This window comes from Emys orbicularis, chromosome 10 (assembly GCF_028017835.1).
Source record: "Emys orbicularis isolate rEmyOrb1 chromosome 10, rEmyOrb1.hap1, whole genome shotgun sequence".
Taxonomy (NCBI): domain Eukaryota; kingdom Metazoa; phylum Chordata; order Testudines; family Emydidae; genus Emys; species Emys orbicularis.
In genome coordinates this window covers 43,436,083-43,451,124 of record NC_088692.1, presented here as the reverse complement: position 1 = coordinate 43,451,124, position 15,042 = coordinate 43,436,083, and the positions used below count along the sequence as shown (strand labels likewise).

The 15,042-nt window shown below is 51.0% G+C and overlaps 1 pseudogene; it reads left to right on the top strand.

Moving 5' to 3' along the window:
• The first annotated feature begins 1,006 nt into the window (after nucleotides 1-1,006).
• The window catches only part of LOC135885049 (zona pellucida sperm-binding protein 3-like), a 60,200-nt pseudogene continuing 46,164 nt past the window's right edge, over nucleotides 1,007-15,042 (top strand).

The following is a 15,042-nucleotide window of genomic DNA, read 5'->3' as shown; positions in this document are numbered from 1 at the left end:
CCTGCAAGCCTGAGTTAGCTGGCACGGGCCAGCCACAGGTGTTTAATTGCAGTGTAGACATACCCTCAGACCTGCTGACATTTCCTCTCCTGCCTTTCTCATGGCTCCAGCACTCACTGATCTCCCCTGTTGTTCACGTCTTTGTTTGCCACCATCCCGGTTGCTACAGCTCAGGGAATAATGGGCCCAGTTCTGTCTTCCTGGAATGCAGTGGGAGCGCTGGGTACAGGAATGGGTACAGCATTTGTAACCTAACTGTGGCTGGAGGCTAGCCAGGAAAAGAAGCGTGAGAACATGCTACATTGCTTTTGTGTTGGCCTTAAAAATATCATCACTGATGATAAGCAGGTGCATAAGTGCTCATAGAATTGATGGCCAGAAGAAATATTGTACCATCCTAGGTACTTATACAGCCCCTATTACCATAGGATCTGAGCACCTCACAATCTTCAGTGTATTTATCCTTTCAACTTGAGTCATGGTGGGAATGTGGATGTGAATGTTGAGAGTTGCATGAAGAGCTCTTGGTGTACATGGAGGGGAGTTGATGGGAATTCTCTGTGATAAGAATATGCCAAATAAGCTAAAGAGCAAAGTATCTAAATCATGATTAGATCAGCCATGGCATACGGGTTGGAATGCTGGTCAATGAGGAAGAGCGAAGAACAACCATTGCACACAGGGGTGCTGGGGGTGCTGCTACACCCCCTGGCTTGAAGTGGTTTCCCTCATAGACAGGGTTCACAGTTTGGTTCAATAGCTTTCCGCACCCCCACTATACAAATTGTTCCAGCACCCCGCTGTACGCTGCTGAAGTGAAAATGCCCAGGTGGATACTGGGTAAGCTGAGAGTAGCCTCCATCATGGAAAGGCTGAGGGAGTATCACCTGCGTTGGCTGTGTCATGTGAGATGCTGAGATGGGGGCCATGCTGGCCAGAGAATATAAATGCTAGTAGTCATGGAACAAAGGCCATGAGGAAGGTGTTTGAGACTCTGTAGGAGGACATGAAGAAGGTTGGTGTCAGTTGGGAAGACGCTCTTGACAAGAACTCTTGGAGACGAAGAACAAGAGCTGCTGACCCCGATTGGTGGGACATGATGGAGGCAAGAAAGATGCTCACTACGCCCCCGTGAGGCCTGGCAGTGCTATCATCCCCATTGTACAGATGGGGAAACTGAGGCACAGGGCAGGTGAATGACTTGCCAAATGTTATGCAGAGAGTCTGCAGCAGAGCTAGGAATTGAACCTAGGTCAGTCAAGTTTCAGACTATTTCTTTAACCACTGGATCATCATTCCACTTAAATAATTATTTGATGATCCTCTGTCTAGTCTGGCTCCCTGCTTAAAACAGGCTATGAAATCTCACCCAATGATTTGCATCATATCCAACAACTTGTGGCTGAATTACAGTCTATCATTTAGACAGACATCCAGTCCCAATGTAAAGACTCCAGGTGAAGGGAAATTGTTTACTCTCTTCCAATGGTTAATTGGTCTTGCTTAATAGTCACTGGAATGTTCTATTAGTGACCAGACCTGGACCCAATCCTGCAGCAAACTCCATTCAGATAAACTCCTATGCTCACCTAGGATCCACTCACTCGGAACTAGTTGCAGGATCAGGGACTCAAGCAGCCTGGCACCCCTAGCACCAGGCAGGGGCATGTTTCAGCATTGAGTAAGTGACAGGTACCTCCTGCTGACTCATCTATACTACTTCCTATATCCCCTACTGTAGGTGGAATCCCATTCATGTACTAACCCTGCTTAGCCATTGAGACCATTAATTCAGCAGTGTCCAAATCCCTTAGGCAGCTTTGAGACCCTTAGCCTTAGAATCTGGAGGATATTTTCAAGCAGATATGAGGATAGGACATGTGAGAACATCCCCTTTAAATCGGCCACCTTATAAATTGATGCTGATGATGTTCAGTGGCACCGGTCTTTGGGCACCTCTAATAACTCCTCTCTGCCTATGCTCCCTCACTGCACTGACTGAGTCAATCTATGGCTTCTATAATCAGGTACCTGTTTCAAAGACAGAGAGCGTCTCCTGGCCTGAGGAGGTGTTAATCAGTCCAGGCTCCTGGGGGTGCTAGAGAGGTACATAAGAGGCTCCTCCTCCTCTCTCTCCCTGCAGCTCCTGCTGCTTTCTGTTATTCCCTCTCACCTTTTCTCCTGCCTGCCTGTTATGTCTCTTGTGCCCTCCTTCCTCCAGCACAGCACTCCACCATCTCTGTGCATCTAGAGCAGAGAGACTACATATGCACCAGCAGCAGACACAATTTTCTACACTCTGGGTCCTAGTGGCACCCCCCCACAGTCTGGCACCTGAGGCGGCCGCCTCAGTTCGTCTCATGGTAAGGCCAGCCCTGGGGAGACCTGCAGCTCTTCTAGACCTGACTGCCAGGAGGCATGGATCCCCATTCATTATTTCCCTGCCCCAGGGTCAGGGCAGTGGCTGTGATTGGGCCCCGGCTGCCTGCAGTCTAGGGGAGGGTTTACCTCGGGCAGCTGGGAGCTGGCTTTAGGTCAGGGTATAAAGGGCCCCAAAGTAGCAGTTTCTCTTCAGGCTGGGTTTGCTGCAGGCAGGCAGGATGGGGGAATAGCCTGGGCTTTGCTTTCTTGTGCTGGCTGGTCAGTAGAGTGGCCTGTTACAATCCCTGGGATTTCTCTAGGAGTGACTCAGCCATCTGGAGACCCACCCCCAGGGCTGAGCCCCCTCGCAGACAAACCCATGTGCCCTCTCTTGCCTAGCCCTACCCTTGGTCTTGGGTTGATGTGTCCCAGCTCAAGGCTGTGTCCCTGCTGCAGCCTGTCACAGTGCAGTGTGAGGAAGCTCAGATGGTGATAACTGTGCACAGGGATCTATCTGGGATGGGGCAACTGATTAAAGCTGCTGCCCTAAGCCTTGGCCCAGCTGCCTGCTGGTACACATCCCTTAATACTGTCAAAAACATGGTGACCTTTGCAGCTGGGCTCCATGAATGTGGCAGAACCTTGCAGGTAAGATGCCCCAAATGGGTACAGAATCTCTTTCCCCTCTTAGCATCAGACAAGAGCTCAGAGATGTACGTCTGGAATGGAGCATCCTAAATTTGGTTTCGATTAGAGCTGGTCAAATGGAGAGATTATTTGCAAGTACATTAACTAGCCCCCAGTAGTGTTTCATTTGGACTGTTTACAATGCTGGTTATTCTCTCTCTGCAAACAGTCTTAGTCATACAAATTATCATGGAAAGCACACTTCAGCCTGAGTTGTCACTCTGTGATGGAGCCAACCCTGTCTTGGCTGGAAGTCCTGCATGTAAATTAAATTATGCAATGGGGTATTGGACCCATTACCATGTGGCTTAAGTGACCAGGGGCACAGCTCCGGTATTAAAGCAGGTATATTATCTCCGCTCCCAAGTGAAGTACAGGCTGAGACTTGTCCCCCCAATAGCAAACTTGTTAGATGGATAAATGTGTCTTGTTTTCTAGGCTCTACCTACATCTAATCAGGGCTGAGGATCTCAAGAGACAGCAATGCCCCTAACCAGGCCAGACCTTGCACACGAGTGTAGCATGTTGGGTGCTAAGTGCTCCTGAGGACCTGGCCTTCCTCTAGGTACCTGAACAGGAGATGAGCTCTGCACAAAGTCTGGCCTTACTGAGGCTCAAACAGCTGGTAGATGCTGTGCTAGTCCCTCTGAGCTGCTGCCATTTTGTCTGGTCTCTGTTAGTGTCACTGGCCAATTGTGGCCAGGGCCATAGGTGCTGGAACTAGAGGTGCGGGGGTTTAGCTGGTTCAATGGCTCTCAGCCCCTCCTCCCCACACTATACAAATTGTTCCAGTGCCCCTGTCCAGTGGTGCAAAAATTCAAAAGTCTAGGTGTCTGAGACTGGCCTAAGAGCCTCAGCAGAGGCAGCTGCTGCTCCACCTGTGGGAACCAGCTGGGGATAAGCGGGGGTGGAGAGTGGCAAGAGCTGCTGCCAAGAGTCCCTTGCCTGCTGAAGGAGCAGCTCCAAGGAACATCTGTCTGGCTACACCTGGGAGGTACCCTCTGCCCAGGAAGAGTACAGCTTAGTGAGGGACTCCCGTGCAGTATGGGGCCCCAACACATCCCAGTGCACTCCCAGTGCAGTCATTTTAGTGATGCATCTTGGTGTTAAACTGCTCTGTCAAGGTGTTCAGACACAGGTCATGATGGCATCTGTCCACTGCCACAGTCCTGGGACATGGAAGAGTGGGTGGTGCCTGGGAAGTATCACTGGAGGTGGTCAGGAACTGCAACTTCCACTCTGTGGGGAACTCTGAAACTTCCAACCTCTGTTCTAAGCTGGAACTCAAGGAAATTTCCCACAACGAGAATTCCAGAAAATGTCTTTCTCTGGAACCAACAAAATGCCTCATTTCTATCCTATTGCATCAATGTACTTTGACTCCACAGCATTAAAATATTAATCAAAACAAAACACTCCAACTTCTTGTTTAAATCATTCCCATGAAAAGATTTCAGTGAAACTGCATGTTTTGATGGAAAACTGTTCTGTCAGTTTTTTCCCCCCAACCAGCTCTTAAGTATCATCACCTGGGTCAAACTGGACTGATGGGCCCGGAGTTCTTGCAAATGTGGTTCTCAAGGCCTCCTTGAATGCTATTAGTGGTTGTAAAATGACACCTTCATCTCCAGCCATCCTGTGAAAATTAAGACCTCTACTCTCCAGCTGGCCCTGGGGATCACCTATAGTCAGGGCTGACTCTGGCTTTCTGGCTGCCCCAAGCAAAAAAAAAAAAAAAAAAAAACCTGTGGCGCCGCCGGAGCCAGGGTGCAGGGGGATTCCCTGCCCTGCAGATGTGCCCCGGCTAGCGGGGGGAGGGGGAGGGAGCGGGGGGAGAGAGAGAAGGGGGGTGGCCAGGGCTTCAGCGGGGCGCTGCCACGCGGCCCCTCCCGCCGTGCCCCCTGCCGGGAGGGCTCCACACCACTCCGGTCGGCTGGGAGGGAAGGACGCGGGCTGCCCTGCCGGGCTTGCTGCAGGGCGCTCCCGTCCTCCACCCCGCTGCCCCCTACAGGGCGGCCGGAGCGGAACAACAACAACAACAACAACAAAAAAGCGGCCGTGCCGCCCTAGGATTGGGCGGAATGCCGCCTCCTACAAGCTGCCGCCCCAAGCACTAGCTTGCTCGGCTGGTGCCTGGAGCCGGCCCTGCCTATAGTCCCTTGGCTTCAAATCCTGCTTAGTTCAAAAGAAGTTTGGGTGGAGGAAACACCCACAGAAGCCAGACGGTGTATTGATCTATACACTCTACAATAGAGTAACTCTTCAAACTATACAGCAGGGAAATAGCTTCATGCCTTGCCTTGGCTGTAGATAAGCTTGATTGCTAAACCTCACTGAGAGGCCAATAGGGCCCCTTAGTCAACTGAATTGCCTCTCTCACAGCTGTCACTCTCAAGAGCTAGTCAAGTAACTCCAAGACATGGTAGGGAAGCTGTGGCACCCAGAGCTTGTCTCCCATTACAGCTAGGGTGTCCAGTGTCCTTCCAGAGCTGAGAGCACAGCTGCTGTCTGGTGCTTGTAGCCCTGTGAGGCATGGTGTAGGGCTTTAGCCTTCAAGAACTGGAGGTACCATTCTGACTGTATCTTTGGGGCCTGGGGTGCTCTGCCTTGTGACAGATAAGAGGCTAGGCCCTGCTGCCAGCTCTAGGGGTTGGAGACAGCTTATAAACCATATTTAATTTGATGGGCCTTGATCTTATTAAAGGCCACTGCTGATAGCCAAAGGCATATTTGGCTGAATAGATTTAACAAGAAATCTCTCTCCAAGGGTGAAGCCACCCTGAGAGAAACCCATGCGCTGCAATGCCTAATCTGCACACTGCTGGGAGCTAGTAACCTTTGCCAAGGGGTGGGCTTGGCTGCACGGTTGAGAAGGGGCTTCTCCTGGCGCTGCTTTTGTGGACCAGAATGCAGTTGCCCTGTCCCTGTAGTACAGAGCTTTCTTCTGTGCCTTGGTGCTGCTGACAGGGGAAGGGCCAATACCCAGCTCTACAGTCTAATAATCAGTGATGGAGCCAAGCTTTGGCTGTCTCCTGTGCTGCCCATGGGGAGGGTGGGTGCAGGGAGAAGAATGTTGCTTCTATTGAACTACATGGCAAGGCTTCTACAGTCTTGCCAGCTTCATCCTGTTAACATGGTATTAATCTCACCACGGTCTGCCTCTCCCCAGATGACCCCAGATTACCTGGTCTACAGCCCAAGCCTGTCCTACAGCCCCACCCCTGCCAGCAACCCAACGATCCTAAGAACCGGTCCAGCTGTGATCCCTATTGAGTGTCACTATCCCAGGTGAGTGCCTGAGATGCTCTGTCCCTATTGTTCATGCCCAGTCCCTGTCCTGGGAGCAGGTTCAGCATCTGAGATTTCCTTCTCTCCCAGGAAGGACAATGTGAGTAGCAGAGCCATCAAGCCGACATGGGTTCCCTTCAGCTCTACCCTGTCTGCGAAGGAAAGGCTGGATTTCTCCTTGCACCTGATGAATGATAGGTGCAAATTTACTTAAAAAAAGGAAGCTCTATTCACTTTGATAGCTAGTCCTGCTAGCTGTCCACTTCTGTACCCAGCCTAGCATGGATACACAACCACTTCCACTAGGGATGGACTGCTGCGGCAGCTGCCACCCTCTAAATCTCCTAAGATTTGGGTATTTCTGAATGGCAGGATAATGATGTGCTTGCAGCAAGTACTTCTCTCCCAAGAAGAGTAATTCCTTTCCCACAGTCTTAGTGTTTAGGCCCTTCCCTAGCTGATTTACACCGTCCCTTGGACAGTCAGGGCATCATAAAGCACCCAATACCTTTGAAACTCTTCATGGTGAACTTGCCTTGCAGATGACTGGAGCGCGGAGAGACCCTCCAATGGATTCCAGCTGGGAGAGGTCATGCATATCCAAGCTGATGTCAGCACTGGGAACCATTTGGCTTTGAGGCTCTTTGTGGACAGCTGTGTGGCCACCCTGGGCCCAGACAGGGACTCCTCTCCCCGCTATGCTGTCATTGACTTCAATGGGTAAGAGCTGGGGTGTCCATTCTAGAGGATATTTACTGACGTAGCTGGTAAGGGACTATGCTTGGTTAGCACGTCATTGACCATGACTCTTGTGTCTAGCTGCCTGTTGGATGGGAGATCAGATGACACCATCTCAACCTTCATATCCCCCAGGCCCAGGCAGGACACGCTGAATTTCAGGTGGATGCGTTCAGGTTTGCAGGAGACACCAACAACTTGGTGAGATGCCTTTTATCCCTCTCCTGAGTCTGCTAATCTGCTCAGAGCAGGGCAAAACTTTTTTCAGCCAAGACTACTTTGCTGAAAACGAGAACTTGGGCTAACAAACAATTCAGCAAATTGACAAACAATTCAGTGAACAAAAACTATAAAATAAAAACATTTGGTTCTGACACTTTCAAAATAACTTTTATTCAAAACAACTTTGTTTAAATCTTCGTGTTTTTATAAAGTAAAAACTTCAAATGAAACTCACTCTGGGTCAAGTGAAATGCTTTGTTTGACCCAATCCAATTTTTTTTTTTACTTAGGTTTTTGGTTCACTGGCCAAACCAACTAGCACAGCTGTAATGCTGGCTAAACAGGGTTATTATAACTACCCTCTGGGATGATCCCCATGCTTTCACTCCCTCTTCAGATCTACATCACCTGCCATTTGAAGGTCACCTCAGCTGACCAAGCTCCAGATCCCTTGAACAAGGCTTGTTTCTTCAATAAAGCCGGCAATGTGTGAGTAGCTGGGGTAAAACATAAAGAAGGGGGAAATGGACCCAGAGAACAAGTCTCACTGTAGCTCATGCTCTGTTCCAGCTGGTCTCCAGTGGAAGGCACCAGAAACATCTGAAGCTTCTGTGAGACTGGGAACTGTGGACCACTTGCACAGACCAGGAGCATGAACTCTCTGGACAGCTGGCCAGGAAGGTGCTTCCAGAGAGACATGCCTTCTAGGAATGGTGAGTTGTCTAATGCACTGTGCTTACTGAATGGGGTGGCCATGTCTTCCAGTTGAGATGGTACCATTCAGATTGTCAAGGGCTGTCATCCCAAATCCAGGGTTGAGAGGAAGGACTGGGACTTGGGGAGAGGCTAGAAGTCAGGATCAGGCCCCCATCTGACCCTGAGTGAGTCATGCAGTCATACCTCCTTCCCCCCATCTATAAAAGAAACTCTTATTAACCCTGATCTCCCAGGAGCTGAGGACTAGTGGCCTAAAGAAAATGCGAACCATAAAACGATTCCACTCAGACCTGAGTGTTTTACTAAACTTCATTCACATCTCATCTGTATCCAGATGGCTCTTCAGTAACAGGATCTGAGGCTGATGTTGCAGTCGGACCATTGTTCATCCTTGACCCAGCTCAAGGCTCATGGGGTCCCTCAGAAGGCCAAGTGGTAGCACTGAAGATGTCATTGTAGGGTATGGAGGCCATTAACTGATAGGAGAAGTGGGTGGAAAGCTCCTGGCTCATGCTCTAAACTAACTTCTTTCCTCTACAGGTGCAGCAGAGGGGCCCAGCATGATGGTAGGGCTAGCAGTGGTGGCAGCAGCCTTGGCTGTGGCCTCAGTTGCCCTGGGATTCTGTCTTGTGTAAAAAAAAAAAAATGCAGCAGTCCTACTTCCTGAGCTGTCCTGTAACAGCAGCTCTGTAATAAAGAGAACTCAACTGTAGTCTGGCTAATGTGTCTCTCCTTACTGCAGACACTGGGTCAGGGAGGGACAGAATTGGTGAATGCAACTTGGCTGCAAGGCAAACAACTGCTGCTGGGATTGAAGGCTGAAAGGTTCTGGCTGTGCACCAGGGCACATAGAATCATAGAATATCAGGGTTGGAAGGGACCTCAGGAGGTCATCTAGTCCAACCCCCTGCTCAAAGCAGGACCAATCCCCAGACAGATTTTTGCCCCAGATCCCTAAATGGCCTCCTCAAGGATTGAACTCACAACCCAGGCCAATGCTCAAATCACTGAGCTATCCCTCCCCCCTGTGAATACACTAGTCCTTTCTGTCTCGCTGGGATGTCCAGATGACAGTTAAATGTATACAGTAACTTCCAAAAGACATGGTTGGGTCCCTCTTACTTTCTCCCCGCAACAGAACTAGCTCTGCTTGTGCACAGGTGCTATTGTCATGCAGCCATTCTGTCCCTCCGAGCACTCCTTCGAAGCTATTTTGTGGTGGGTGCTTATCTAACTCCTCATTCTAAACCAGGGGTGGGCAAACTATGGTTCGTGGGCCACATCCGGCCCACCAGCCAATTTTATCTTGCCTTCGAGCTCCCGCTGGGGAAAGGGATCTGGGGCTTGCCCCGCTCCCATGCTCCAGCCGGAGAGCAGGGTTGGGAGGTGCTCCGCGCAGCTCCCAGAAGCAGTGGCATGTCCCCCTTCCGGCTCCTACGCGTAGGGGCAGCCAGGGACCTCTGCATGCTGCCCCCACCCCAAGCGTTGCCCCCGCAGCTCCCATTGGGGAGCTGCAGGGGCAGCGCCTGCGGATGGGGCAGCATGCAGAGTCGCCTGTCCACACCTCTGCGTCGGAGCTGGAGGGGGGACATGCTGCTTGAGGTAAACGCCACCTGGAGCCTACACCCCTGACCCCCTCCCAGGCCCCAACCCACTGCCCCAGTCCTGATCCCCCTCCCGCCCTCCAAAACCATCAATCTCAGCCTCCCTGCACTCCAAACCCCTGCCCCACCCCAGAGCCCGCACCCCCAGCCGGAGCCCTCACCCCCTCCCAACCCTCTGCCCCAGCCCAGAGCCCCCTCCTGCACTCTGAACTCCTAATTTCTGGCCCCATCCCAGAGCCTGCACCCCCAGCCAGAGCCCTCGCCCCGTCCTGCACCCCCAACCCCAATTTCGTGAGCAATCATGGCCCGCCATACAATTTCCATACCCAGATGTGGCCCTCGGGCCAAAAAGTTTGCCCACCCCTGTTCTAAACCAGTGCCTGCCAGACAGCTATGGCCAGGGCAATGGGACCTTCTGGTCAGTGACCTGAGGCTGAAATAGCACTCACTGACTGGGGCTCCCTAGGTGGCCCTGTTGGAGCACTCAGGCTTGCAGTCCTGCTGCCACCTGCTGTTCCCCCGTAAAAGCTACCTGCTCTCATAGCTTCTTCTGAAACAGCGCTGTGCTCTAGGGTGACCAGACAGCAAGTGTGAAAAATCGGGACGGGATGGGGGGTAATAGGAGCCTATGTAAGAACAAGACCCAAAAATCGGGACTGTCCCTATAAAATCGGGACATCTGATCACCCTGCTGTGCTCTGCTCTAGCAAAAGCAGCCCTCAAGACCCAATGTGGGTTCCCTCTGCTCTCCTCACCATTAGCAGCACTATTAGCAGCACCATTGCCTCAAGAACCGCTCCCTATGCATCCAGTTGTTCAGGTGGCTCACTGCAGGTGTGTATTGCAGGCAGCCATGTACAACACTCTCTGATGCAAGCCTTCCTAAATACAGAGGCCACACCCTTTAGAGTAAATTCTAATGAAGGGATGGCTTGTACTTACAAATGAAAGCAAACAACTGAAGCGTGGATACTGTTAATGAATTGCTGCATCTGTTTGCAACTGTTGTTCCCTACTATGGCTAATATCTGTTCTGGTTCCAGACAGTGATACCATCTTAATCTCAGGGTATGTCTACACTACGGGATTAATCCGAATTTACAGAATTCGAATTTTGGAAACAGATTGTATAAAGTCGTATGTATGCGGCCACACTAAGCACATTAATTCGGCGGTGTGCGTCCATGTACCGGGGCTAGCATCGATTTCCGGAGCATTGCACTGTGGGTAGTTATCCCATAGCTATCCCATAGTTCCCGCAGTCTCCCCCGCCCATTGGAATTCTGGGTTGAGATCCCAGTGCCTGATGGGGCAAAAAACATTGTCGCAGGTGGTTCTGGGTACAGCCTCACCCCTCCCTCCATGAAAGAAAAGGCAGACAACCATTTCATGCCTTTTTTCCTGGGTGAACACAGCAGACGCCATACCACAGCAAGCATGGAGCCCGCTCAGCTCAAGACAGCAGTCATGAACATTGTAAACATCTCGCGCATTATTGTGCAGTTTATGCTGAACCAGGACCAGAAAAATGAGGCGAGGAGGAGGCGGCAACGGCAGCACAGCGACGAGAGCGATGAGGACATGGACATGGACATGGACACAGAATTCTCTCAAACCGCGGGTCCCGGTGCTTTGGAGATCATGTTGTTGATGGGGCAGGTTTTATCCGTGGAACGCCGATTCTGGGCCCGGGAAACAAGCACAGACTGGTGGGACCGCATAGTGTTGCAGGTGTGGGATGATTCCCAGTGGCTGCGAAACTTTCACATGCGTAAGGGCACTTTCATGGAACTTTGTGACTTGCTTTCCCCTGCCCTGAAGCGCCAGAATACCAGGATGAGAGCAGCCCTCACAGTTGAGAATCGAGTGGCGATAGCCCTGTGGAAGCTTGCAACACCAGACAGCTACCGGTCAGTCGGGAATCAATTTGGAGTGGGCAAATCTACTGTGGGGGCTGCTGTCATGCAAGTAGCCAAAGCAATCATTGAGCTGCTGCTACGAAAGGTAGTGACTCTGGGAAATGTGCAGGCCATAGTGGATGGCTTTGCTGCAATGCGATTCCCTAACTGTGGTGGAGCGATAGATGGAACCCATATCCCTATCTTGGCACCGGAGCACCAGGGTACCCAGTACATAAACCGCAAGGGTTACTTTTCAATGGTGCTGCAAGCACTGGTGGATCACTGGGGACGTTTCACCAACATCAACGTGGGCTGGTCGGGAAGGGTTCATGACGCTCGCGTCTTCAGGAACACTACTCTGTTTAAACGGCTGCAGCAAGGGACTTACTTCCCGGACCAGAAAATAACCGTCGGGGATGTTGAAATGCCTATAGTTATCCTTGGGGACCCAGCCTACCCCTTAATGCCATGGCTCATGAAGCCATACACAGGCAGCCTGGACAGGAGTCAGGAGCTGTTCAACTACAGGCTGAGCAAGTGCAGAATGGTGGTGGAATGTGCATTTGGCCATTTAAAAGGTCGCTGGTGCACTTTACTGACTCGCTCAGACCTCAGCCAAACCAATATTCCCATTGTTATTGCTGCTTGCTGTGTGCTCCACAATCTCTGTGAGAGTAAGGGGGAGATGTTTATGGCGGGGTGGGAGGCTGAGGCAAATCGCCTGGCTGCTGATTACGCGCACCCAGACACCAGGGCGATTAGAGGAGCACACCAGGAAGTGTGGCGCATCAGAGAAGCTTTGAAAACCAGTTTCATGACTGGCCAGGCTACCGTGTGAAAGTTCTGTTTGTTTCTCCTTGATGAAAACCCACCCCCTTTATTGACTCATTCTCTGTAGGCAACCCACCCTCCCCCTTCGATCACAGCTTGCTTTCAAAGGAAATAAAGTCACTATCGTTTAAAAATCATGTATGCTTAATTAATTGATTATAAAAAGAGGGAGAGAACTGACAAGGTAACCCGGGTGGGGTTTGGGAGGAGGATCGGAGGGAAGGAAAAGGCCACTAAAAAAAGGTTAAAATAATGACAGCCTTTTGCTTGGGCTGTCCACTGGGGTGGAATGGGAGGATGCACGGAGCCTCCCCCCCCCGTGTTCTTACACGTCTGGGTGAGGAGGCTATGGAACATGGTGAGGGTGGAGGGGGGTTATACAGGGGCTGTAGCGCCAGTCTGTGAACCTGCTGCCGTTCCTGAAGCTCCACCAGACGCTGGAGCATGTCTGTTTGCTCACGCAGCAGCCCCAGCGTTGCATCCTGCCTCCTCTGATCTTCCTGCCGCCATCTCTCATCTCGAGCGTCTCTCCTCTCCTCACGGTGGTCCCTTCTGTCCTCACGTTGGTCCCTCATGTCCTCACGTTGGTCCCTCCTGTCCTCATGTTCACTGGCATCTTTCCTATACTTTGAAACTGTGTCCTTCCACTCATTCAGATAAGCTCTTTCATTGCAGGTGGATTCCATGATTTCCGCGAACATCTCGTCTCACGTCCTCTTTTTCCGACACCTTATCTGAGATAGCCTTCGGGACGGAGGAGGGAGGCTTGAAAAATTTGCAGCTGCTGGAGGGAGGGAAAAAAGGAGAGAATTTTTTAAAAAGATACATTTTACAGAACAATGCTTATACTCTTTCCCGGTGAACAACACTATTCACATTACATAGCACATGTGATTTCTGTGCAAAGTCACATTTTGCCTCTTAATATTGAGTGCCCGTGGCTTTGCTGCTAGAGATCACAGACGCAGGTCCGGGCAACAGAATTTGGGTTGCATGCGGCCATGGTAAGCCATTGTCTTTCAGCTTCTGCGTCCTCCTTTCCCACATACCAAGCAAAGCCTGTTGAGTGCTGCGGTTTTCCTGTTAACCTTCAGCAGCAGAAAACAAACTAACCCCTTCCCCCCATCAAATTCTCTGGGATGATCGCTTTATCCCTCCCCCCACCGCGTGGCTGGTATCAGGGAAGATCCCTGCTAGCCACATGTGAAAAGCTTAGCGCCAATCCTTCCCCTACCCCGCGCTTGGCTTACTACAGGGAAGGATTTCTTTTCAGCCACAGGCAAACAGCCCAGTAGGAAGGGCCACCTCTGTCCCCTTAATTAAATTCCCGTATTTCAACCAGGTTACCATAAGCAATATCACTCTCCTGAGGATTACACAGCGAGATAAAGAACGGATGTTGCTTGAATGCCAGCAAACACCGGGACCATACGCTGCCAGGCTTTGTCATGCAATGATACCAGATTACTTGCTACTAGCATGGCGTGGTCAAGTGTCCTACCATGGAGGACGGAATAAGGCTGCACTGCCCAGAAACCTTCTGCAAAGGCTTTTGGAGTACCTCCAGGAGAGCTTCATGGAGATGTCCCTGGAGGATTTCCGCTCCATCCCCAGACACGTTAACAGACTTTTCCAGTAGCTGTACTGGCCGCGAATGCATCCCAAGTCCTCAGGACAAATTAATCATTAAAAAACGCTTGCTTTTAAACCATGTTTTATATTTTAAAAGGTAAACTCACCTGAGGTCCCTTCCATGGGGTCATGGTCTTGGGTACTGGCTTGGGAGGCTTGGGAGGGTACTTCAGTCAGGCTGAGAAAAAGATCCTGGCTGTTGGGGAGAACGGAGTGCTGTGTGCTCTCCGCAAGCTCGTCGTCCTCCTCCTCCTCTTCCCTGTCCGCAGAATCCTCAGGTGTGGCTGATGAGATTACTCCCACCTCGGAATCCACGGTCAGAGGTGGGGTAGTGGTGGTGGCCCCCCCTAGAATTGCATGCAGCTCAGCGTAGAAGCGGCATGTCTGTGGCGCTGACCTGGAGCGACCGTTTGCCTCCTTTGTTTTCTGATAGGCTTGTCTGAGCTCCTTGACTTTCACGCAGCACTGCTCTGAGTCCCTATTGTGGCCTCTCTCCATCATGCCCTTGGAGATTTTTTCAAAAGTTTTGGCATTTCGTCTTTTCGAACGAAGTTCTGCTAGCACTGAATCCTCTCCCCATATAGCGATCAGATCCAGTACCTCCCGTACGGTCCATGCTGGTGCTCTTTTTCGATTATCGGCCTGCATGGTTACCTGTGCTGATGAGCTCTCTGTGGTCACCTGTGCTCTCCTGTGCTGGGCAAACAGGAAATGAAATTCAAATGTTCACGGGGCTTTTCCTGTCTACCTGGCCAGTGCATCCGAGTTCAGATTGCTGTCCAGAGCGGTCACAATGGTGCACTGTGGGATAGCTCCCGGAGGCCAATACCATCGAATTGCGGCCACACTAACCCTAATTTGAAATGACAATATCGATTTTGGTGCTACTCCGCTCGTCGGGGAGGAGTACAGAAATAGATTTTAAGAGCCCTTTATTTTGAAATAAATGGCTTCGTTATGTGGACGGGTGCAGGGTTAATTCGATTTAACACTGCTAAATTCTAATTAAACTCATAGTGTAGACCAGGCCTTAGTTGTCTATTGACCTAGACTCCTAGTCC